Source organism: Salvelinus alpinus, chromosome 18 (genome assembly GCF_045679555.1).
Source record: "Salvelinus alpinus chromosome 18, SLU_Salpinus.1, whole genome shotgun sequence".
NCBI classification, from domain to species: domain Eukaryota; kingdom Metazoa; phylum Chordata; class Actinopteri; order Salmoniformes; family Salmonidae; genus Salvelinus; species Salvelinus alpinus.
In genome coordinates this window covers 31,235,374-31,260,103 of record NC_092103.1, presented here as the reverse complement: position 1 = coordinate 31,260,103, position 24,730 = coordinate 31,235,374, and the positions used below count along the sequence as shown (strand labels likewise).

The window sequence follows — 24,730 nt, the reverse complement described above, 5'->3', positions numbered from 1 at the left end:
GTTGTATCCAGGCACTCCGCGTTGCTTCTTGCATAAGAACAGCCCTTAGCCATGGTTTATTGGCCATATACCACATTGTGCCTTATTGCTTAATTCAACCCCTTTGTTATATGGCAAGCCTAATTAAGTTCAGGAGTACAAATGTGCTTAACGGTTCACATAATAAGTTGCATGGACTGACGTTGTGTTCAATAATAGTGCTTAACATGATTTTTTTAGGATTACCTCATCTCTGTACCCTGCACATACAATTATCTGTAAGGTCCCTCAGTCGAGCAGTGAATTTCAAACACAAATTCAACCACAAAGACCAGGGAGGTTTTCAATGCCTTGCAAAGAAGGGTACCTATTGGTAGATGGGTAAAATAAAATAAAGCAGATGTTTAATATTCCTTTGAGCATGGTGAAGTTATTAATTATACTTTGAGATGTGTATCAATACACCCAGTCACTAAAAAGATATAGGCCTCCTTCCTAACTCAAGATGCTGGAGAGGAAGGATTTCACCACGAGGCCAATGGTGACATTAAAACAGTTACTGAGTTTAATGGCTGTGAAAAAATTTATCTGAGGATGGATCAACAACATTGTAGTTACTCCACAATACTAACCTAAATGACAGAGTAAAAAGAGGAAAGCCTGTACAGAATAAAAATATTCCAAAACATGCATCATGTTTGCAATAAGGCACTAAGGTAAAAGTTCAAGAAATGTGGCAAATAAATTAACTTCATGTCCTGAATACAAACTGTTATGTTTGGGGCAAATCCAACGTAACACATCACTGAGTACCACTCTTCATATTTTCAAGCATGGTGGTGGCTGCATCATATTATGGGTATTCTTGTCATCAGCAAGGACTAGGGAGTTTTTTTAAGAGAAAAAAATGAAAACGTTGTCTGCTTTCCAACACTGGGAGAGAAATTCACCTTTCAGCAGGACAATAATCTAAAACTCAAGGCCAAATATACGCTGGAGTTGCTTACTTAGACGACATTGAATGTTGCTGATTGGCCTAGTTATAGTTTTGACATAAATTGGCTTGAAAATCTATGACAAGAATTGAAAATTACTGTCTAACAATGATCAACAAACAACTTGACAGAGCTTGAAGAATTTGAAAAAGAAAAATGTGGAAATATTGTACAATCCATGTGTGCTCTTAGACTTACCCAGAAAGATTGACAGCTGTTATCGCTGCCAAAGGGGATTCTAACATTGATGCATGGGTGTGAATACTTATGTAAATGAGTTTTCTGCATTTCCCTTTCAAAACATTAAAACAATATTATAAAAACATGTTTTCATTTTGCCATTATGAGGTATTGTGTGTAAATTAATTAACATATACTGTATATAATTTTTTATCCATTTTGAATTCAGGCTGTAATGCAACTACATTTGGAATAATCCAAGATGTATAAATACATTCTGAAAGCACTCCACATGTGGACGCCCCCACGCTCACTCAAACAGAGTAACCTATAGAGTAGTCCATCTACCTTTTTCAGGAAATAAATATGCTTTATTCGATTGGAATGTTTTAGGTAATAGCGTAATGTATTCTATTATTATTTATTTTTTTGCTAAAAGGAGGAGACTAAAAATGAAGGCAATCTTAATAATGGATGAGAGCAGATCTATCAGAGTGCTACATCGGGCTGCATTGTCAAATTGTGCTTTTATAAAAGTACTGCAATCGCTCTAAAATATTAAATTCTTATAAGAACTGAAATGTAAAAGTTTGAGATTGAATGTATGATTGTGTGTAGTTTGTAGCCCTTCATTTGGTGGCCAGAGTGCATTTGGAACCATGCTCAAGTGTGCTTTTCAATGCCTCTATCTGCCTCGCATTCTCATCAATGATGTATACCTCGATAGTTTATGGTTTTGAAGAAGGAAAATACAATCCTAGATGGATTCTGATGTCTGTCTGTGGATGTGGGAGGGATGAAAGGTAAAGATTTCAGTCTAAATTCTTAGACAAAGTGGTTGTTCACAATTGTACTGACCCAATGTATAGTTTATTTTCATCTTAAATATGTTTACCTTCTATACACCCATAACCTCATATGATTAGTGTTTGTTTGGGTGATGGTGTAACTTGTATTGCACCTTGCAGCAGTCCTGTATACACAGAATGATAGCCATGTCTAGCACAGAGGCACAGAGGCCAAGAGGTGTTTTGCATCATTCCTACCTATTCTTGTTCTCTCACACTCTGAGGTGCCTGGTGGGTAGACAGGTAGACGGGGGAGGAAAATAAACTTGGTAGTAGAGAAAGAATGAGAAATACAGAATGAGAAACAGACAGAGGAGGAAAGATAGTGAATCAAATTTTAAGACAAGATTAAAAAATGGAATGGGAGGTCAGACGAAGGTTATCAGCTTATCCCTTATGACAGCCATGTGTGTGTGTATGTGTGTAAATATCAGGTTAGAGTCCCCCTAGGCATGAGGAAATAGGCCAGATAAGCTTGGAGCCAGGGTGTGAGAGAAAGCCTGTCCTCTGTGTGCTTAGTGTTATCACAGGTACTGGCTGACGTGACCTTTGTGAAATAACCACCATTATCTGTTGGCCTGCCGCTGTGGGGCTAGCTAGCATCACCACAACCCCACCTGTACATTCTGGTGCTGTGGGGCTAGCTAGCATCACCAAAACCCCACCTGTACATGCTGTTGCTGTGGGGCTAGCTAGCATCACCACAACCCCACCTGTACATTCTGGTGCTGTGGGGCTAGCTAGCATCACCACAACCCCACCTGTACATTCTGGTGCTGTGGGGCTAGCTAGCATCACCAAAACCCCACCTGTACATGCTGTTGCTGTGGGGCTAGCTAGCATCACCACAACCCCACCTGTACATGCTGGTGCTGTGGGGCTAGCTAGCATCACCACAACCCCACCTGTACATTATGTTGCTGTGGGGCTAGCTAGCATCACCACAACCCCACCTGTGCATTCTGGTGCTGTGTGGCTAGCTAGCATCATCACAACCCCACCTGTACATTCTGGTGCTGTGGGGCTAGCTAGCATCACCACAACCCCACCTGTACATGCTGTTGCTGTGGGGCTAGCTAGCATCACCACAACCCCACCTGTACATTCTGGTGCTGTGGGGCTAGCTAGCATCACCACAACCCCACCTGTACATTATGGTGCTGTGGGGCTAGCTAGCATCACCACAACCCCACCTGTACATTCTGGTGCTGTGGGGCTAGCTAGCATCACCACAACCCCACCTGTACATTCTGGTGCTGTGGGGCTAGCTAGCATCACCACAACCCCACCTGTACATTATGTTGCTGTGGGGCTAGCTAGCATCACCACAACCCCACCTGTACATTATGTTGCTGTGGGGCTAGCTAGCATCACCACAACCCCACCTGTACATTATGTTGCTGTGGGGCTAGCTAGCATCACCACAACCCCACCTGTACATTATGTTGCTGTGGGGCTAGCTAGCATCACCACAACCCCACCTGTACATTCTGTTGCTGTGGGGCTAGCTAGCATCACCACAACCCCACCTGTACATGCTGTTGCTGTGGGGCTAGCTAGCATCACCACAACCCCACCTGTACATGCTATTGCTGTGGGGCTAGCTAGCATCACCACAACCCCACCTGTACATTCTGGTGCTGTGGGGCTAGCTAGCATCACCACAACCCCACCTGTACATTATGGTGCTGTGGGGCTAGCTAGCATCACCACAACCCCACCTGTACATTCTGGTGCTGTGGGGCTAGCTAGCATCAGCACAACCCCACCTGTACATGCTGTTGCTGTGGGGCTAGCTAGCATCACCACAACCCCACCTGTACATTCTGGTGCTGTGGGGCTAGCTAGCATCAGCACAACCCCACCTGTACATTCTGGTGCTGTGGGGCTAGCTAGCATCACCACAACCCCACCTGTACATTATGGTGCTGTGGGGCTAGCTAGCATCACCACAACCCCACCTGTACATTCTGGTGCTGTGGGGCTAGCTAGCATCACCACAACCCCACCTGTACATTATGTTGCTGTGGGGCTAGCTAGCATCACCACAACCCCACCTGTACATTATGTTGCTGTGGGGCTAGCTAGCATCACCACAACCCCACCTGTACATTATGTTGCTGTGGGGCTAGCTAGCATCACCACAACCCCACCTGTACATTATGTTGCTGTGGGGCTAGCTAGCATCACCACAACCCCACCTGTACATGCTGTTGCTGTGGGGCTAGCTAGCATCACCACAACCCCACCTGTACATGCTGTTGCTGTGGGGCTAGCTAGCATCACCACAACCCCACCTGTACATTCTGGTGCTGTGGGGCTAGCTAGCATCACCACAACCCCACCTGTACATTATGGTGCTGTGGGGCTAGCTAGCATCACCACAACCCCACCTGTACATTCTGGTGCTGTGGGGCTAGTTAGCATCACCACAACCCCACCTGTACATTATGGTGCTGTGGGGCTAGCTAGCATCACCACAACCCCACCTGTACATTATGGTGCTGTGGGGCTAGCTAGCATCAGCACAACCCCACCTGTACATGCTGTTGCTGTGGGGCTAGCTAGCATCACCACAACCCCACCTGTACATTCTGGTGCTGTGGGGCTAGCTAGCATCATCACAACCCCACCTGTACATTCTGGTGCTGTGGGGCTAGCTAGCATCACCACAACCCCACCTGTACATGCTGTTGCTGTGGGGCTAGCTAGCATCACCACAACCCCACCTGTACATTCTGGTGCTGTGGGGCTAGCTAGCATCACCACAACCCCACCTGTACATTCTGGTGCTGTGGGGCTAGCTAGCATCACCACAACCCCACCTGTACATGCTGGTGCTGTGGGGCTAGCTAGCATCACCACAACCCCACCTGTATATTATGTTGCTGTGGGGCTAGCTAGCATCACCACAACCCCACCTGTACATTATGTTGCTGTGGGGCTAGCTAGCATCACCACAACCCCACCTGTACATTATGTTGCTGTGGGGCTAGCTAGCATCACCACAACCCCACCTGTACATTATGTTGCTGTGGGGCTAGCTAGCATCACCACAACCCCACCTGTACATTATGTTGCTGTGGGGCTAGCTAGCATCACCACAACCCCACCTGTACATGCTGTTGCTGTGGGGCTAGCTAGCATCACCACAACCCCACCTGTACATGCTGTTGCTGTGGGGCTAGCTAGCATCACCACAACCCCACCTGTACATTCTGGTGCTGTGGGGCTAGCTAGCATCACCATAACCCCACCTGTACATTATGGTGCTGTGGGGCTAGCTAGCATCACCACAACCCCACCTGTACATTATGGTGCTGTGGGGCTAGCTAGCATCAGCACAACCCCACATGTACATGCTGTTGCTGTGGGGCTAGCTAGCATCACCACAACCCCACCTGTACATTCTGGTGCTGTGGGGCTAGCTAGCATCAGCACAACCCCACCTGTACATTCTGGTGCTGTGGGGCTAGCTAGCATCACCACAACCCCACCTGTACATTATGGTGCTGTGGGGCTAGCTAGCATCACCACAACCCCACCTGTACATTCTGGTGCTGTGGGGCTAGCTAGCATCACCACAACCCCACCTGTACATTATGTTGCTGTGGGGCTAGCTAGCATCACCACAACCCCACCTGTACATTATGTTGCTGTGGGGCTAGCTAGCATCACCACAACCCCACCTGTACATTATGTTGCTGTGGGGCTAGCTAGCATCACCACAACCCCACCTGTACATTATGTTGCTGTGGGGCTAGCTAGCATCACCACAACCCCACCTGTACATGCTGTTGCTGTGGGGCTAGCTAGCATCACCACAACCCCACCTGTACATGCTGTTGCTGTGGGGCTAGCTAGCATCACCACAACCCCACCTGTACATTCTGGTGCTGTGGGGCTAGCTAGCATCACCACAACCCCACCTGTACATTATGGTGCTGTGGGGCTAGCTAGCATCACCACAACCCCACCTGTACATTATGGTGCTGTGGGGCTAGCTAGCATCACCACAACCCCACCTGTACATTCTGGTGCTGTGGGGCTAGCTAGCATCAGCACAACCCCACCTGTACATTCTGGTGCTGTGGGGCTAGCTAGCATCACCACAACCCCACCTGTACATTATGGTGCTGTGGGGCTAGCTAGCATCACCACAACCCCACCTGTACATTCTGGTGCTGTGGGGCTAGCTAGCATCACCACAACCCCACCTGTACATTATGTTGCTGTGGGGCTAGCTAGCATCACCACAACCCCACCTGTACATTATGGTGCTGTGGGGCTAGCTAGCATCACCACAACCCCACCTGTACATTCTGGTGCTGTGGGGCTAGCTAGCATCACCACTGCAGCACCTACACAGCATCCTACATGTCTATTCTATAGCCTCTGACATAGGAGGTCAGGAACAGGGCTTATATCAACAACATGAATGCAGTTATCTCCCTTTATACCATTCCTCCTTATATATCATTTTGCACCCGCTCTCTCTATCTCTGTCTGTCTACACCTACTCTTTTTCTCTCTTTTAGTTCCCCCTGTCTACCCCTCCTCCCTGTCAGTCTGTTTGTCTCACTCTCTTTCCCCTCTGTGTTCTATATGCAGGCCCATACACTATTCAGTGGTGATGGTGATAGAGTACACTCTTAGAAAAAAGGATTCCAAAAGGAGAGCCATTTTTGGCTCCAGGTAGAACTCTAAAGGGGTTCCATGTAGAACCCTCTATGGGTTCTTGTTCTTCATATGTAGATTAAACATAAAACATACAATCTTCCTCTCTACCACTGGCCTGTCCAGAGAAACGGGTGGCCTTAGGGCTGGGGGAAGGAGAGGAGAAAGGGATGTAGGGGAGAGAGGGATGGAGTAAGGAGGTAGGGGAGAGAAGTAGGGTGTTGGGAGAGAGGGATTGGGCAGATTGCACACTTCAGGAAGAAGAGTAGAGAATTGGCACGCAGCTCTCTCTTTCTCTCTCTCTCTCTGTCCCTCTCTCCCGTGTTCTCTCTCTCTCTCTCTCTCTCTCTCTCTCTCTCTCTCTCTCTCTCTCTCTCTCTCTCTCTCTCTCTCTCTCTCTCTCTCTCTCTCTCTCTCTCTCTCTCTCTCTCTCTCTCTCTCTCTCTCAATTCAATTCAATTCAATTCAATTCAATTCAATTCAAGGGGCTTTATTGGCATGGGAAACATGTGTTAACATTGCCAAAGCAAGTGAGGTAGGTAATATACAAAAGTCAAATAAACAATAAAAATGAACAGTAAACATTACACATACAGAAGTTTCAAAACAATAAAGACATTACAAATGTCATATTATATATATGCAGTGTTGTAACAATGTACAAATGGTTAAAGCACACAAGTTAAAATAAATAAACATAAATATGGGTTGTATTTACAGTGGTGTTTGTTCTTCACTGGTTGCCCTTTTCTTGTGGCAACAGGTCACAAATCTTGCTGCTGTGATGGCACACTGTGGAATTTCACCCAGTAGATATGGGAGTTTATCAAAATTGGATTTGTTTTCGAATTCTTTGTGGATCTGTGTAATCTGAGGGAAATATGTCTCTCTAATATGGTTATACATTGGGCAGGAGGTTAGGAAGTGCAGCTCAGTTTCCACCTCATTTTGTGGGCAGTGTGCACATAGCCTGTCTTCTCTTGAGAGCCATGTCTGCCTACGGCGGCCTTTCTCAATAGCAAGGCTATGCTCACTGAGTCTGTACATAGTCAAAGCTTTCCTTAAGTTTGGGTCAGTCACAGTGGTCAGGTATTCTGCCACTGTGTACTCTCTGTTTAGGGCCAAATAGCATTCTAGTTTGCTCTGTTTTTTTGTTAATTCTTTCCAATGTGTCAAGTAATTATCTTTTTGTTTTCTCATGATTTGGTTGGGTCTAATTGTGCTGTTGTCCTGGGGCTCTGTGGGGTGTGTTTGTGTTTGTGAACAGAGCCCTAGGACCAGCTTGCTTAGGGGACTCTTCTCCAGGTTCATCTCTCTGTAGGTGATGGCTTTGTTATGGAAGGTTTGGGAATCGCTTCCTTTTAGGTGGTTGTAGAATTTAACGGCTCTTTTCTGGATTTTGATAATTAGTGGGTATCGGCCTAATTCTGCTCTGCATGCATTATTTGGTGTTCTACGTTGTACACGGAGGATATTTTTGCAGAATTCTGCATGCAGAGTCTCAATTTGGTGTTTGTCCCATTTTGTGAAATCTTGGTTGGTGAGCGGACCCCAGACCTCACAACCATAAAGGGCAATGGGCTCTATGACTGATTCAAGTATTTTTAGCCAGATCCTAATTGGTATGTTGAAATTTATGTTCCTTTTGATGGCATAGAAGGCCCTTCTTGCCTTGTCTCTCAGATCGTTCACAGCTTTGTGGAAGTTACCTGTGGTGCTGATGTTTAGGCCGAGGTATGTATAGTTTTTTGTGTGCTCTAGGGCAACGGTGTCTAGATGGAATTTGTGGTCCTGGTGACTGGACCTTTTTTGGAACACCATTATTTTGGTCTTACTGAGATTTACTGTCAGGGCCCAGGTCTGACAGAATCTGTGCAGAAGATCTAGGTGCTGCTGTAGGCCCTCCTTGGTTGGTGACAGAAGCACCAGATCATCAGCAAACAGTAGACATTTGACTTCGGATTCTAGTAGGGTGAGACCGGGTGCTGCAGACTGTTCTAGTGCCCGCGCCAATTCGTTGATATATATGTTGAAGAGGGTGGGGCTTAAGCTGCATCCCTGTCTCACCCCACGACCCTGTGTGAAGAAATGTGTGTGTTTTTTGCCAATTTTAACCGCACACTTGTTGTTTGTGTACATGGATTTTATAATGTCGTATGTTTTACCCCCAACACCACTTTCCATCAATTTGTATAGCAGACCCTCATGCCAAATTGAGTCGAAGGCTTTTTTGAAATCAACAAAGCATGAGAAGACTTTGCCTTTGTTTTGGTTTGTTTGGTTGTCAATTAGGGTGTGTAGGGTGAATACATGGTCTGTTGTACGGTAATTTGGTAAAAAGCCAATTTGACATTTGCTCAGTACATTGTTTTCATTGAGGAAATGTACGAGTCTGCTGTTAATGATAATGCAGAGTATTTTCCCAAGGTTACTGTTGACGCATATTCCACGGTAGTTATTGGGGTCAAATTTGTCTCCACTTTTGTGGATTGGGGTGATCAGTCCTTGGTTCCAAATATTGGGGAAGATGCCAGAGCTAAGGACGATGTTAAAGAGTTTTAGTATAGCCAATTGGAATTTGTTGTCTGTATATTTGATCATTTCATTAAGGATACCATCAACACCACAGGCCTTTTTGGGTTTGAGGGTTTTTATTTTGTCCTGTAACTCATTCAAGGTAATTGGAGAATCCAATGGGTTCTGGTAGTCTTTAATAGTTGATTCTAGGATTTGTATTTGATCATGTATATGTTTTTGTTCTTTATTCTTTGTTATAGAGCCAAAAAGATTGGAGAAGTGGTTTACCCATACATCTCCATTTTGGATAGATAATTCTTCGTGTTGTTGTTTGTTTAGTGTTTTCCAATTTTCCCAGAATTGGTTAGAGTCTATGGAGTCTTCAATTACATTGAGCTGATTTCTGACGTGCTGTTCCTTCTTTTTCCGTAGTGTATTTCTGTATTGTTTTAGTGATTCGCCATAGTGAAGGCGTAGACTCAGGTTTTCCGGGTCTCTATGTTTTTGGTTGGACAGGTTCCTCAATTTATTTCTTAGATTTTTGCATTCTTTATCAAACCATTTGTCATTGTTGTTCATTTTCTTCGGTTTTCTATTTGAGATTTTTAGATTTGATAGGGAAGCTGAGAGGTCAAATATACTGTTAAGATTTTCTACTGCCAAGTTTACACCTTCACTATTGCAGTGGAACATTTTACCCAGGAAGTTGTCTAAAAGGGATTGAATTTGCTGTTGCCTAATTGTTTTTTGGTAGGTTTCCAAACTGCATTCCTTCCATCTATAGCATTTCTTAATGTTACTCAGTTCCTTTGGCTTTGATGCCTCATGATTGAGTATTGCTCTGTTCAAGTAGACTGTGATTTTGCTGTGGTCTGATAGGGGTGTCAGTGGGCTGACTGTGAACGCTCTGAGAGACTCTGGGTTGAGGTCAGTGATAAAGTAGTCTACAGTGCTACTGCCAAGAGATGAGCTATAGGTGAACCTACCATAGGAGTCCCCTCGAAGCCTACCATTGACTATGTACATACCCAGCGTGCGACAGAGCTGCAGGAGTTGTGACCCGTTTTTGTTGGTTATGTTGTCATAGTTGTGCCTAGGGGGGCATATGGGGGAGGGAATGCTGTCACCTGCAGGCAGGTGTTTGTCCCCCTGTGTGCTGAGGGTGTCAGGTTCTTGTCCAGTTCTGGCATTTAGGTCGCCACAGACTAATACATGTCCCTGGGCCTGGAAATGATTGATTTCCCCCTCCAGGATGGAGAAGCTGTCTTTATTAAAGTATGGGGATTCTAGTGGGGGGATATAGGTAGCACACAGGAGGACATTTTTCTCTGTTAAGATAATTTCCTTTTGAATTTCTAGCCAAATGTAAAATGTTCCTGTTTTGATTAATTTAATGGAGTGAGTTAGGTCTGCTCTATACCAAATTAGCATTCCCCCTGAGTCCCTTCCCTGTTTCACACCTGGTAGTTTGGTGGATGGGACTACCAGCTCTCTGTAACCTAGAGGGCAACCAGTGGGTCCGTCTCCGCTATACCATGTTTCTTGCAGGATGACAATGTCTGCATTACCGATTTCTTTGGTGAAGTCCGTGTTCCTGCTCTTTAGGCCAAAGGCAGATGACCTCAGGCCTTGGATATTCCAGGATGATATACTGAAGGCTTTTTGTTCCATAAAGTGTCCAATGTTGTTGGCCGTGTGGTTTGGCCTCAGGCCAGTAAGTGTGAGCAGAGCCTGCTGAGCATCTGGTACATGCCGTTGGCTTGGGCGAGTGTAAGAGTGGGGGTTGGGCCTGTTTGCCCGCTCACTACCTGGGCGTATGTGTGACTTCCATGTTGATGCTCTCTTTGCGGGGGTGGGGTGCATGGGGTGGGCAGGAGTGGCATAGGTCTGATCTGAGGGGGCCTAAATGGGGTGTGGGCATGGTTGATGTGGGGGGGTGTTGATTGGTTGGGGTGGGGGTGTGGATGTGTCTGGGGGTGCTGTGGTCTGGATGTAAGTCCTCTTGGCGTGGGTCCTCTATGTGTAGGTCCACGGGGGGGTCCTGCAGGTCTTGGAGGGTGTCTCGCTGGTCTGGGTGGGGTGTCTATTGATCTGTTGCTCCTGTGTGAAGTGTTGGGGCTGCGTTTGAGAGCGATGTCCTTTAGAGTCCGGACAAAGGTGGGCACTGCTGCCTTATAGAGGTGGACCTGGTCATAGAGGCTGTTCAAGTCCAGGGTGGAGTGGTGGGCCAGGAAAACATTTGGTTTTGAGGCACAGTCACGGGAAATGCTTGCGTTTACCCGCTGTATTGTAGCAGGGTGGAAGTCTTTTCGTGGTAGCAGGGTGGAGATAACCACTTGTGCATTGGGGAAAGTAGAAGAAGCTTTTTCAATCACTCCCTTCAGTGCTGTGGCCACCCTTTCCTGCTTTGCTCTCAGGTCGTTTGTGCCTGTGTGTATTATTATGTGGCTAGGTGAGCCTAGTTTGTCCTCAGACAGAAGGTCTAGGGCGCGCTGGGTGTTTGGACACCAGAGTTTAGACACACTGTGTTTGGGAAAAAGTTTTTTTTCTTCTATATATTTCCCATTTGAGTCCATAAGGAGAACAATCTGTGTCTTGTGTTTGTTCTCAGTGGGTGTGGGGGGGTTGTCAGGAGGGCTATCAGGGTGGCTGACAGGGGGGGTGCTCAGGGGGGGTGAGAGCTGCTGGGCTTGGGTTTTTTCTTTTGTCTGTTCTGCTGTGATGTTGACTCTATGGTCAGGGTCTGGCGTGGACTGTTCTGCTGTGGTGTCGAGACTTTTGTCCGGTGCTGAGGTGGGCTGTTCTGCTGGCGTCTCTGTGGGGATGGCCACCTCCCTAGTGGGTTGTTCTCTGTCACATGCCATCCCCCTCAACCTCTCCTCCAGCAGTCTGATCCTCTCCTCCATCCCCCTCTCCCTCTCCTCCAGCAGTCTGATTCTCTCCTCTAGTGCTTTGTTCTGCTCCTGCTTCTGCTCTTTCTCCTGTTGAAGTTGTCTCACCACTGTCCAGAGTGCAGATATGTCTCTCTCCACCTCCAGCTCTCCTGGTCTGGTTAAGGGGTTGTTGTGCTGGACTGTTGTCTGGGTCTGTGCTGACTGGAGTGTAATCACCTGCTGTTCCAGCTCCACCTGCCTTACCTCCAGCTGGGTGAATTTATCCTTCATTTCAATGAGGGAGAAGTGCTCTGTACTGGGAGGTTGACTGTCTGCTGAGGGTTGCTCGTCTGTGGGGTTATATGATGAAGAGGTCTGGTCTGACCCGCTTGGGGTGGGGGTATCTTTATCAAGGGAGAGCTTCTCCTGCTGGGCTAATTCTTTGATTAGGTGAAAGTCCAGCTGAAACTGTTTGGGGTTGCCCTGTACCAATACTGTTCCAGACTTATATAGATTTATGTTAGCTGACTCAGAGTCCTCGTTGTCAAGTATCCTGAGTTTCCACCCCTCGTTAACCCCCCCTCTCTTAACAGAGGGGTAGTGTGCTAATATAGCACTGTGCCATGCCAGGGGATGGTTTGTGTGGAAGATAAGGTTGCTGATGTTCCCATTTTTGTAATAGTCAGCAAAAAGTGTCTCTTGATTTTCCATAAGGAGCTTCATTTTGTGCTCTTTTCTTGCCTTATCATTCTTTACACTCACAGGGTACTGTATTTTAATTACCTCTGAACAGCAGGAGGGAGCTTCTAAGGCCTCTCCATTTGGTTGGGGTAGACTATTCGACTCTCCTGCCATTGTTGGGCTAATGGTCTTTGACACCTCTCACTTGACACGTCAGTGCTAGTTGAAGCTGTATCAAGTCAGTTACAGTTGAATACAGTTGAAGCTGTATCTCTCTCAGTTCCACAAAAAATCCAAGTTTAACTAACTCTAAATCTATCTTTTTTAAAGAAAATGCTGAAAAATGCAGGAGCTCATCTGATCATCTGATCATGACCTCTCTCTCTCTCTCTCTCGCTCTGTCACTCACTCTCTCTGTCACTCACTCTCGCTCTCTCTGTCGCTCACTCTCGCTCTCTCTCTCTCTCACTCTCTCTCTCTCTCTCTCTCTCTCTCTCTCTCTCTCTCTCTCTCTCTCTCTCTCTCTATCCCTCTCTCTGTCGCTCACTCTCTCTCTCTCTCTCTCTCTCTCTCTCTCTCTCTCTCTCTCTCCGTGTGTTTGTGGACAGACAGAGACAAATAGACGGAAAGCCTGCTGAAAGGCTTATCTCAGCTTGTTAAGTAGCCTTCACTTAATGCAGCGATTACTAGCAGTTTAGTGTGATTAGGACAATGGAAGATCCCCTTTAGCAGGTGTTGGGAAGGTCGACGGGACACTCTACATGATTGAAGAGAACAGTGGACAGTGTATGTCTCTGTCTGCATCCCAAATGGCACCCTATTCCCTATTTAGGGCAAATAGGGCTCTGGTCAAAAGTATTGCATTATGTAGGGAATAGGGTGCCATTTGGGATGCTTTCTACAGTTAATGACTTTTCACACTACTAAGTCGAAAAGAGTCAAGCAAAACCAAGCTGTACTAAGCTGGCCTGATTATTCATCCACCATAATTGCTGAACATGACAATGTGTCAAAAGAAAATATGCCAGTACAGTTTGTTTGGGGTTAGCACAATAGTGTGAAGAAGGTTTTCTTTTTCTGTGTTTGTGTTATTTGCTATTTGAAGACAGCTCCCAACATACAGTAATCTGTAGTGTAGAGACAGACAGGCAATGAAAAAGGCACAGTGTAGTGTAAAGGCAAGTCATCCATTGACAATCTCTCATAATAGTTCACATCCCTGATCATTAACCATGGGAAGAGCTTGTCAATATGTGTGTCCCAAATGGCACCATATTCCCTGTAGTACATAACATAAGTTGCCATTCGGGATGCAGATAATGACACATATTTTATAGGCTTCAGAAAACACATACTGTATACGTCTGGGTGAGTTTGGAGACGAAAGTTGAAGTATAAACATCATCAATGAAATGTCAATCAACTGGGTGTCTCTCGTATAAACAACGAAGTCAGACTCAAAATGGATTGCATTAGGGAGATGGAGAAGGTTTGTAGAATAGTGTATAAAATCAATGCCCTACTTACACTCTGACTAGACCGGCCACATTGTGTGTGTGAGCGTTGCTAAATAAATGTACACAATCATGTTATTCAATAATTTCATCAAAACTGCCTCTCGCGCATTAATGGGCATCTGCGGAGCCAAGTTGCTTCATAAGCAACATGTGAAATGCTTACTCACGGGTCCTTTTCCAGCAATGCGGTATTAAATATATATATTTTTAAATAGTGATGAGGAATAAATACACAGTGAATAATGAACAACAATAACAAGTAAAAAATAACATGGCTATATACAGGGAGTACCAGTACCAAGTCACTGTGCAGGGGTATGATGTAATTGAGGTAGCTATATACTGTACACATATAGTAGGGGTAAAGTGACTAGGCAACAGGATAGATAATAGACAGTAGCAGCAGCGTATGTGGTGAGTTTGAAAGTCTGTGTGAGTGTGCGTTTGGTGTTAGTATGCATGTGTGCGCTTGTGTATATGTATGTCTGTGTGTGTGTTGGTGTCAGTGTAAGTATCAGGACATTTTCTGCCTCTGAAATCCTTGGACGGACCGCCTAAGCGTATTTAGTTAACAAACAGATTACCGACCATTTCGAATCTCACCGTACCTTCTCCGCTATGCAATCTGGTTTCAGAGCTGGTCATGGGTGCACCTCAGCAACGCTCAAGATCCTAAACGATATCATAACCGCCATCGATAAGAGACATTACTGTGCAGCCGCATTCATCGACATGGCTAAGGCTTTTGACTCTGTCAATCACAACATTCTTATTGGCAGACTCAACAGCCTTGGTTTCTCAAATGATTGCCTCGGTTGGTTCACCGACTACTTCTCCGATAGATTTCAGTATGTCAAATCGGAGGGTCTGTTGTCCGGACCTCTGGCAGACTCTATGGGGGTGCCCCAGGGTTCAATTATTGGGCCGACTTTCTTCTCTGTATACATCAATGATGTCGCTCTCGCTGCTGGTGATTCTTTGATCCACCTCTACGCAGACGACACCATTCTGTATACCTCTGGCCGTTCGTTGGACACTGTGTTAACTAACCTCCAGATGAGCTTCAATGACATACAACTCTCCTTCCGTGGCCTCCAACTGCTCTTAAATGCAAGTAAAACTAAATGCATGCTCTTCAAACGATCGCTGCCCGCACCTGCCCGCCCGTCCAGCATCACTACTCTGGACGGTTCTGACTTAGAATATGTGGACAAATACAAATACCTAGGTGTCTGGTTAGACTGTAAACTCTCCTTCCAGACTCACATTAAACATCTCCAATCCAAAATTAAATCTAGAATTGGCTTCCTATTTTGCAACAAAGCATCCTTCACTCATGCTGCCAAACATACCCTCGTAAAACTGACCATCCTACCGATCCTTGACTTCGGCGATGTCATTTACAATATAGCCTCCAACACTCTACTCAACAAATTGGATGCAGTCTATCACAGTGCCATCCATTTTGTCACCAAAGCCCCATATACTACCCACCACTGCGACCTGTATGATCTCGTTGGATGGCCCTCGCTTCATACTCGTCGCCAAACACACTGGCTCCAGGTCATCTACAAGTATCTGCTAGTTAAAGCCCCGCCTTATCTCAGCTCACTGGTCACCATAGCAGCACCCACCCGTAGCACGCGCTCCAGCAGGTATATCTCACTGGTCACCCCCAAAGCCAATTCATCCTTTGGCCGCCTCTCCTTACAGTTCTCTGCTGCCAATGACTGGAACGAACTGCAAAAATCTCTGAAGCTGGAGACTCTTACCTCCCTCACTAACTTTAAGCACCAGCTGTCAGAGCAGCTCACAGATCACTGCACCTGTACATAGCTCATCTGTAAATAGCCTATCCAACTACCTTATCCCCATACTGCATTTATTTATTTATCTTGCTCCTTTGCACCCCAGTATCTCAACTTGCACATTCATCTTCTGCACATCTACCATTCCAGTGTTTAATTGCTATATTGTAATTACTTCGCCACCATGGCCTATTTATTGTCTTACCTCTCTTATCCCTACCTCATTTGCAAATGCTGTATTGAGATTTGTCTACTGTATTATTGATTGTATGTTTGTTTATTCCATGTGTAACTCTGTGTTGTTGTATGTGTCGAACTGCTTTGCTTTATCTTGGCCAGGTCGCAGTTGCAAATGAGAACTTGTTCTCAACTAGCCCACCTGGTTAAATAAAGGTGAAATAAAAATATATATATTTTCTTTGGGCCGCTTAAGATCAAACAGTGTAAATAAAAAATTGCCATATTTGTTGGGATATTTGTTTTTTATTATACATTTTTGGGATGGAAAAACGCACATATAAAGTATTTATAAAAGATAATGGACCTATATATTTATTTTTGAACTAACAATCACCAAAATCAATGCTAGACAATCAGGGAGAATAGAAAATTCCCAAAACAATTAATTTAGCAGTATTGATTTTGTGATTATGTTTGTGCAAACGAACACAGCATTAGTCATGGCAATGCATAGAATTTCCGAAAATTAGCTCTAGCTATTTACTGCTGTCAAATGACCAAATGACCCTCTAGTGGCTTCATGGGTGGAATGTTAATCATATTTTTTATAATTTCATAATAAATAAACCCACCGAAAATCTGGTGTTTCTATGTCAAACGGTTTGTTATATTTCTGTCTCCTTTCATGTATATAAAGTGTATTATTGGGATGCAAACATATATTTTTTATAAATTGCAACTCTATATCTGACATGGTACAGGTGTCCTGTTTTTTTAAGGCCATAACCATGTGTGTGAAGTGTATACTTTTGTTTCGAAGTAGATTTGTTTAAGACTACCAAGAAACACTGTGTGACCCTGATTTAGCCCACTGTAGTAAAAGGTTAAATCTTCTCTCAGCTCCATGACAGAATATGTAGAATTGCAGGAAATTTGCTCTAAACTGAAAAAGCCTATCTCATCTCTATGAATTTTGTAAAAACAAATTACAAAAAGGTTTATCTACACCGCCAAAATGTTTATCTACACCGCCAAAATGTTTATCTACACCGCCAAAAGGTTTATCTACACCGCCAAAATGTTTATCTACACCGCCAAAATGTTTATCTACACCGCCAAAATGTTTATCTACACCGCCAAAATGTTTATCTACACCGCCAAAATGTTTATCTACACCGCCAAAATGTTTATCTACACCGCCAAAATGGGGGCCTCTAAAACTTTCTCTAAAATTCAGCGTCAGGAATGGACCGACCGCGCTCATTGCCACACACCCTGCTACACCCACCACTTAAGCCCCTTTTTAATTGAGAAATAACCCTGAGTATGTGTCAGTGTGTGGGTAGAGTCTAGTGTGTGTGCATAGAGTCAGTGCAAGAGAGGGTCACTGCAGGTAGTCTGGGTAGCCATTTGATTAGCTATTTAGCAGTCACGTTTAGCAGTCTTATGGCTTGGGGTTAAACGTTGTTAAGGTTCCTTTTGGTTCTCCCTGCTACCGCTCTCCGTGCAGTAGTAGGTAGAACTATGACTTGGGTGGCTGGATTCGTCTAACATTTTTGGACCTTCCTCTGACACCGCCTGGAATATAGGTCCTGGATGGCAGGGAGCTACAGTGATGTACTGGGCCCTACTCACCACCATCTGTAGTGATTTGCAGTCGTGTGCTTTGCAGTTGCCGTACCAATTTGTGATGCAGCCAATCAAGATCCTCTCAATGGAGCAGCTGAATAACTTTTTGAGGATCTGATTGCCAAATCTTTTCAGCCTCCTGACGGGAAAGAGGCACTGTCGTGCCCTGTTTACAACTGTGTTGGTGTGTGAGGACCATGCTAATTCCTTAGTGATGTGGACACCGAGGAAGTTAAAGCTGTTGACCCGCTCCATTACAGCCCCATCAATGTGGATGGGAGCATGCTTGCCTCTCCGTATCCTGTAGTCCGCGATCAGCTCCTTTGTCTTGCTGACATTGAGGGAGAGGTTGATGTCCTGGAACCACACTGCCAGGTCTCTGACCTCCTCCCAGTAGCCCATTCCTACTACCATCGTGTCGTCAGCAAACTTAATGATGGTGTCAGAGTCATGCATGGCCACGCAGTAGTGGGTGAACAGGGAGTACAGGAGGGGACTAAGCACACACCCTTTAGGATCCTCCCTGTTGATGGTCAGCGTGGCAGATGTGTTGTTGCTTACCCTGACCACCTGGGGGCGGCCCACCAGGAAGTCCAGGATCCAGTTGCAGAGGGAGGTGTTCAGTCCCAGGGTCCAGAGCTTGGTTATGAGCTTGGACTATGGTGTTGAATGCTGAGCTGTAGTCAATAAAAGGTTTTCTTAGATAGATATTCCTTTTTTACAGGTGGTTGAGGTCAGTGTGGAGTGAAATAGAGATGACCTCATCTGGGGATCTGTTGGGGTGGTATACGCATTGGAGTGGGTCCAGGGTGTCTGGGCGGATGGTGTTGATGTGAGCCATGACCAGACTTTCAAAGCATTTCATGTCTATAGATGTGAGTGCTAAGGGGCGATAGGCAGGTTACCTTGGTGTTCTTGGTTATGGAGACTATGGTGGTCCGCTCGAACCAAGTTGTTATGACAGACCGGGTCGGGGATAGGTTGAAAATGTCATTGAGCGACTTGCCAGCTGGTCAACACATGCTCTGAGTACGTGCCCTGGTATTCCGTCTGGCCCGCAACATTGTGAATGTTAAAGATCTTACTCACATCAGCTACGGGGAGCGAGATCACACATTCATCCAGAACAGCTGGTGCTCTCATCCATGGTTTAGTGTTGCTTGCTTCGAAGTGAACATAGAAAGCTTTTAGCTTGTCTGTTAGGCTCACATCGCTGGGTAACTCGCGGCTGGGTTTCCTTTTATAATCGGGGATAGTTTGCAAGCCCTGCCACATCCGTCGAGCATGAAAGCTGGTGTAGTATGATTCAATCTTAGTCCTGTATTGATGCTTTTCCTGTTTGATGGCTCGTCGGAGGTTGTAGCGGTATTTCTTACACGCGTCCAGATTAGTGTACCACTCCTTCTAGCCTTTAGCTCAGTGCTGATGTTGCCTGTAATCCATGGTTTTTGGTTGTGGTATGTACGTACGGTCACTGTGGGGACGACGTCATTGATGCGCTTTTAATGAAACCGAGACGCATAGAGATGCCTGACACGCTCAGTCCGCCTCTCCCATTTCACGAGCATACTTACCCACGTGGATAATTGAAAGATGAACGAGGAGAGTTTAATCAAAGAAAACGAACAAAAAACATTCCCCTTTTATCTGTGGATTAATTGTCGGAGTAGATACACGTGATTTTGTATGACTCAAAATGGGTTCAAATTCAACAAAGATCCAATTCAACAAAGATCCAGCATTTCAGGTAAAATAACAACCCAATGTTTATCTCCCAGGACAAATTAACTAGCAACAATAAGCTAGATAAATACCCATGAATAATTATTGTGTGTTTCGACCTGTACCCAAATTAATATATTTTGTTCACAGTTGGTTTTGATCGTGTCTGGTGGGGATCGACAAAATCAACATGCGCACGATGACACACACAGATGCACACGCAGATGCACACGCGGGGCCGGTTTGGTCAAGGTGTGATAGCTTATTTCCATTTCCATTTTTTGTTTCTCAGGCTTAATTGGGAGTTTGTGATCTAATGACGCTGCTGACAGTTTTGGTTGACATTTTCACCCTGATTCGTGTCACTTTGGTTGAAAATGCCAGGCCTAACTTAATTAGACGATAAAGGGCTCAAGACAACAAATCCCCACTTAGCAAAAAATCAGGATCCGTCAATATCAAATATGACATTATGAGTGAACTTCTCCCTGTGATCCTGAGAGGGAAGAGAGATGGGGGGATGGCTAGAGGGGACAAGAGAGAGAGAGCGAGGGAGAGAGACGAAGGAGAGAGGGCGAGGAGGGAGCGAGAGACAGGAGAGAGAAATAGGAGAGAAAGAGAGAGAGAAATAAAGAAAGAGAGATAGAGAAAGATAATTACATAGAGAGACCTGTATTAATTTCATAAATTAGGCCTATTGATGCAATTATTGTTTGCTTATCTGAAAGGCCTCCCTTTGTATTAAGCTAAATGACGCCATATAATCCATTGCAGTGCATTTGACAGGCTAAAGATTCTCGCATTTCAGGTCTATTGTGAAGAAAGTCTGACAGCATTTACCTGTATTGTGAGCTAGTGGCATAGTTAGCTAACCTTCTTATAATGCACACTGTCTGAGATTTTTTTATTTATCTGGTGACCATTGTTGAGAATTGATAACGATAGCATTATATTTCTGCAGGCGTTTACATTTACATTTAAGTCATTTAGCTGACGCTCTTATCCAGAGCGACTTACAAATTGGAAAGTTCATACATATTCATCCTGGTCCCCCCGTGGGGAATGAACCCACAACCCTGGCGTTGCAAGCGCCATGCTCTACCAACTGAGCCACACGGGACCACGAGGAAGTTTACCTTTGAGAGCCGGGATGTTTGGCTTTGTTGAGCATTTTAAAGAGCTCCAAATAAATAATGAATCTCCAAAAACATTTCACCGGGAGACTGGATCAAGTCAGAACACACAGCGAAAGAAAGAAACAGCCCCGTGGTCATTACTTCCTCCTCTCTCCTCTCTCTGAGTATAAAAAAGAAAACATATTTTTGTCATTGTGTTGTTGTTATGACTGCTGTCTTTGAGGACAGCTCTGCACTTTAGAGAGTTCTGGAACAATTAGTCCTCACTCCACCTTTTAGTTTAAAATTGCTGGCTTGAAATTTGCTGTAAAACTGAACATTTTTCTCTCTGCCCCATGGCAAAATGAGTAGAATTTCATGAAATTAGTTATAAAATTGCAAAATCTTCTCTCCGCCCATGGCAAAATATGTAGATTTGCAGCTTTAAAACTGCAAGATTTGTGTGGGAGGAAGTTGAACCTCTTTCTTGATTGACTGACAGCTAATGTCCGTGGCCAAGTGAAATCGTAGACTCAAATGCCCCCAAACACACGCGCATGGTCCATTGGGGTTGCATGTGTGAGAAGGAGAGAGAGAGGGAGCTGTTGCCTTTTTTTTCTCCTCTATGCTACATGCTTCTTCTGCATGTTTTTTTTTATGCATCAATGAAACCTTGGCCTGAAGCGGAACGAGTCTCGTCTCCCCAGCAAACATACACTCTTGCACACATGCTTGAATGAAAATCACACACACACATACACACACGCTTGCACACAGACACACACACACACACACACGCACACTATCACACACACACACACACACACACACACACACACACACACACACACACACACACACACACACACACACACACACACACACACACACACACACACACACACACACACACACACACACACAAACTCAATTACACACACACTCACTTCCTCTGCCCCCTTTGAACCCTCCACTGCCTCTTAAGCCACCTGCCAGCCAGAGACAGTAATGGTGTGTGAGGGGAAATGATCAGTGTCTGTGAGGGGCAGAATGAAAAAATGAAAGAAAGAAAGAAACAGCCCCTGGGTCATTACTTCATTCTCTCTCCTTCTGGCTGTTGTCTTTGAGAACAGCTCAGCTCTGTAGACATTTCTGGAACACTCAGTCCTCATTCCACCTTTTAGTTTAAAATGGCTGCCGTCGGCTGTGTGAAAGCTGTTGTTGTCGTAAGGCAGGAGATGAGATGACAGGCTCTCACCCCTCTCTTTATTAGTGTAATACTGTCATAGAGGGTCAAATAAGGTGACACAGTCATCTCCTTAAACAGAGCCTGACCATGAATAACACATTTTTACTGCTTAGGCTATATTCTGCCTGCAGCTGTCTACTGGCTAGAGCATGGATTGAATGGGATGGAAATGGGGGGGGGGGGGGGATAGGGGTTGCATGGGAGGAGTTTGAAACTCTTTCTTGATTGACTGACAGCTAAGGTCCGTGGCCAAGTGTAATCCAAGACTTGAATGCCCCCAAACACACACACACGTTCAAACACACACACACGTTCAAACACTTATACACAGTTGTGCAGGCCTACTGCTACATACAGTACCCTTGGTTTGAACTACATTCTTTAACCTTGACTAAACTATCTGATTTAGGCATCTTCACAGATAATACAAGTGAGCACTTTCTCCCTGGACCCCAAAGCTTGTTGAAACCCCCATTGTTTGTTTTTCTTTCATTATTGTTTATCCTCCTGTACTCTCCTGTATTTTTAATGTATGCAATGGAGAGGAAGGAGTCCTTTAGGGTTGCATGTGTGAGTAAGCATGAGAAGGAGAGAGAGATGGAGAGGGAGCTGTTGCCTGTTTTATTCTCCTCTATGCTACATGCTCCTGCATGTTTTTTTTCTGCATCAATGAAACCTTGGCCTGAAGCAGAACGAGTCCAGTCTCCCCAGCAAACACACTCTTGGATACACTGTTGCATGAAAAGCACACACACACACACACACACACACACACACACACACACACACACACACACACACACACACACACACACACACACACACACACACACACACACACACACACACACACACACACACACACACACACACACACACACACACACACACACACTTCCTCTGCCCTCTTTGAACCCTCCACCGCCTCCTAAGCCACCATCCAGTCAGAGACAGTAATGGTGCGTGAGGGGAAATGATCAGTGTCTGTGCGAAGCAGTGTCCGTCCCGTGGCTCTGGAGATCACACACACCGCCACCAGAGTCAATAGGCAATTAAACCTGAGTGAGGAGGATAGGCCGTATTACTGAGCAGGAGAACCAGGCAGTGTGTGGGTCTGTTTGTGTGTGTACATGTGCGTGTGTTCAGGCAAGAAAGCAGGCAGGCCACAACCGCCCCAAGGGGTGTTAACTCTAATCTGTGGAGGCGCTAGCCAAGCTAATCGCTAATCTGGCTGGTGGAAAAGATGCAACTAGCAGAGTGGCTGAAGCTGGTTCAGACCAGGCACCAAGGACCAGGGGCAGCTCTCTACTCTCACTGTATAGGCTAAGTGACCAGTGATTATAAAGTAGAATTGATTTGACAGACTGGGGAGTTTTGTTATAGAACATAGAAGACAAGTAGTGCTAACAAAATGTCTAGCCAAGGTATATTATATTATTAACCCATTGCATTGATTTTCCCAAGGATAGATTAACATACATGAATGTATCTTCCTTAAATTAACATTATTTTCCAGGGTTGCAAAATTCCGGTAACTTTCCCAAAATTCCCAGTTTATCCAAAAATGGGGGATAGAGGATTCCAGATGTCCTATTTGTTCCCTCCTGATTTCGGGAATCAGGATTTATGGAATACCTGGAAATTTTGGGAAAGTTACTGAAATTGTACAACCCTATTCTTTTCCAAGATTAGATGGTAGGAATGTGAATGGGGTGAGTCAGAATGATAGCTCTTTGGAACTCATCCTCTGTTCTCACATTCTTCTAGATATTCTCTATTTCTACCTCCTTACACCCTGAAGTGCACATATATATCCATCAGAAATCTCTGACACCTCTCAGGTGCTTCCAGTCTTACAGTTTGGCTCTTTCAGAAACAAGATAACAGGTATAAGATATACCTACAAAGGGGCACTGCCAAAGTGAACAAGAATGAGATAATGTACTTATTATCAGCTAGAGAAAGTGTGTAAAAGAGCAAAAATCTCTCTGACAGAACTCAGCCATGTAGTTTAAGCTGCTATGGGGAAACGAATGGAGGGCGGTTTCTCTCTTTTGGCTGGATGTGTTTGGTGTATTATTTACAAGATAAGATTCATGGTCTCCCTGTTGCATTTTAAACCTTGTTGCTACCATGCTGCCTCTGGGTTAGAGCTAACTGTAGTGACATTCAGAGAGAGAGAGAGAGAGAATGAGGCAAAAAAGGAGAGACAGAGGGAGAACACGAGAGGAGAGAGGGAGAGAGAGACAGGGGTAGACAAAGAGATAGGTAGAGGTGGAGAGAGATATAATGAGAGAGAGGGGAGGGAAGAGAGAGGGAGGGACAGAGAGAGAGCAAGAGTATGTGAAAACAAAAGCCTCTCTCCATCGTGTTCTAATACCTATCATCACTCAGGGCCTCCACTCAACTTGCACTTTTCTCCTTCATTTTAGAGAGGGGGTGAGGGAGTGCTGAGGAGAATGGGAGAGAGAGGTAGTTATGACACAAAGGAGAATTTACTGAGATGGGTTTGCAACTACTGTGTTGCATCTCCTGTTGTTGTGTTTGATTGTCTCTGTCTGGACCCAAAGGTCTGTACTACCTTTCCTACTGACAGAGGGAGAAAGGCCCCATGAAAAGTAAATAATCCTGGCAATATGACTACTAGAGATTTTAGCAGAAAATATTTTCCTTGCCCTTGAGTTTGAGTGTCTAAATTGCCAGCATGGTCATAGTAAACATTACGTTCATGGTGTGTGTATGTGTGACACAGTCACGGTC

The 24,730-nt window shown here is 45.1% G+C and overlaps 1 protein-coding gene across 3 annotated transcripts in view; it reads left to right on the top strand.

Moving 5' to 3' along the window:
- Positions 1-24,730, top strand: part of LOC139544184 (fibrinogen C domain-containing protein 1-like) — a 340,468-nt gene that overhangs the window by 157,361 nt on the left and 158,377 nt on the right. The window lies entirely within an intron of this gene.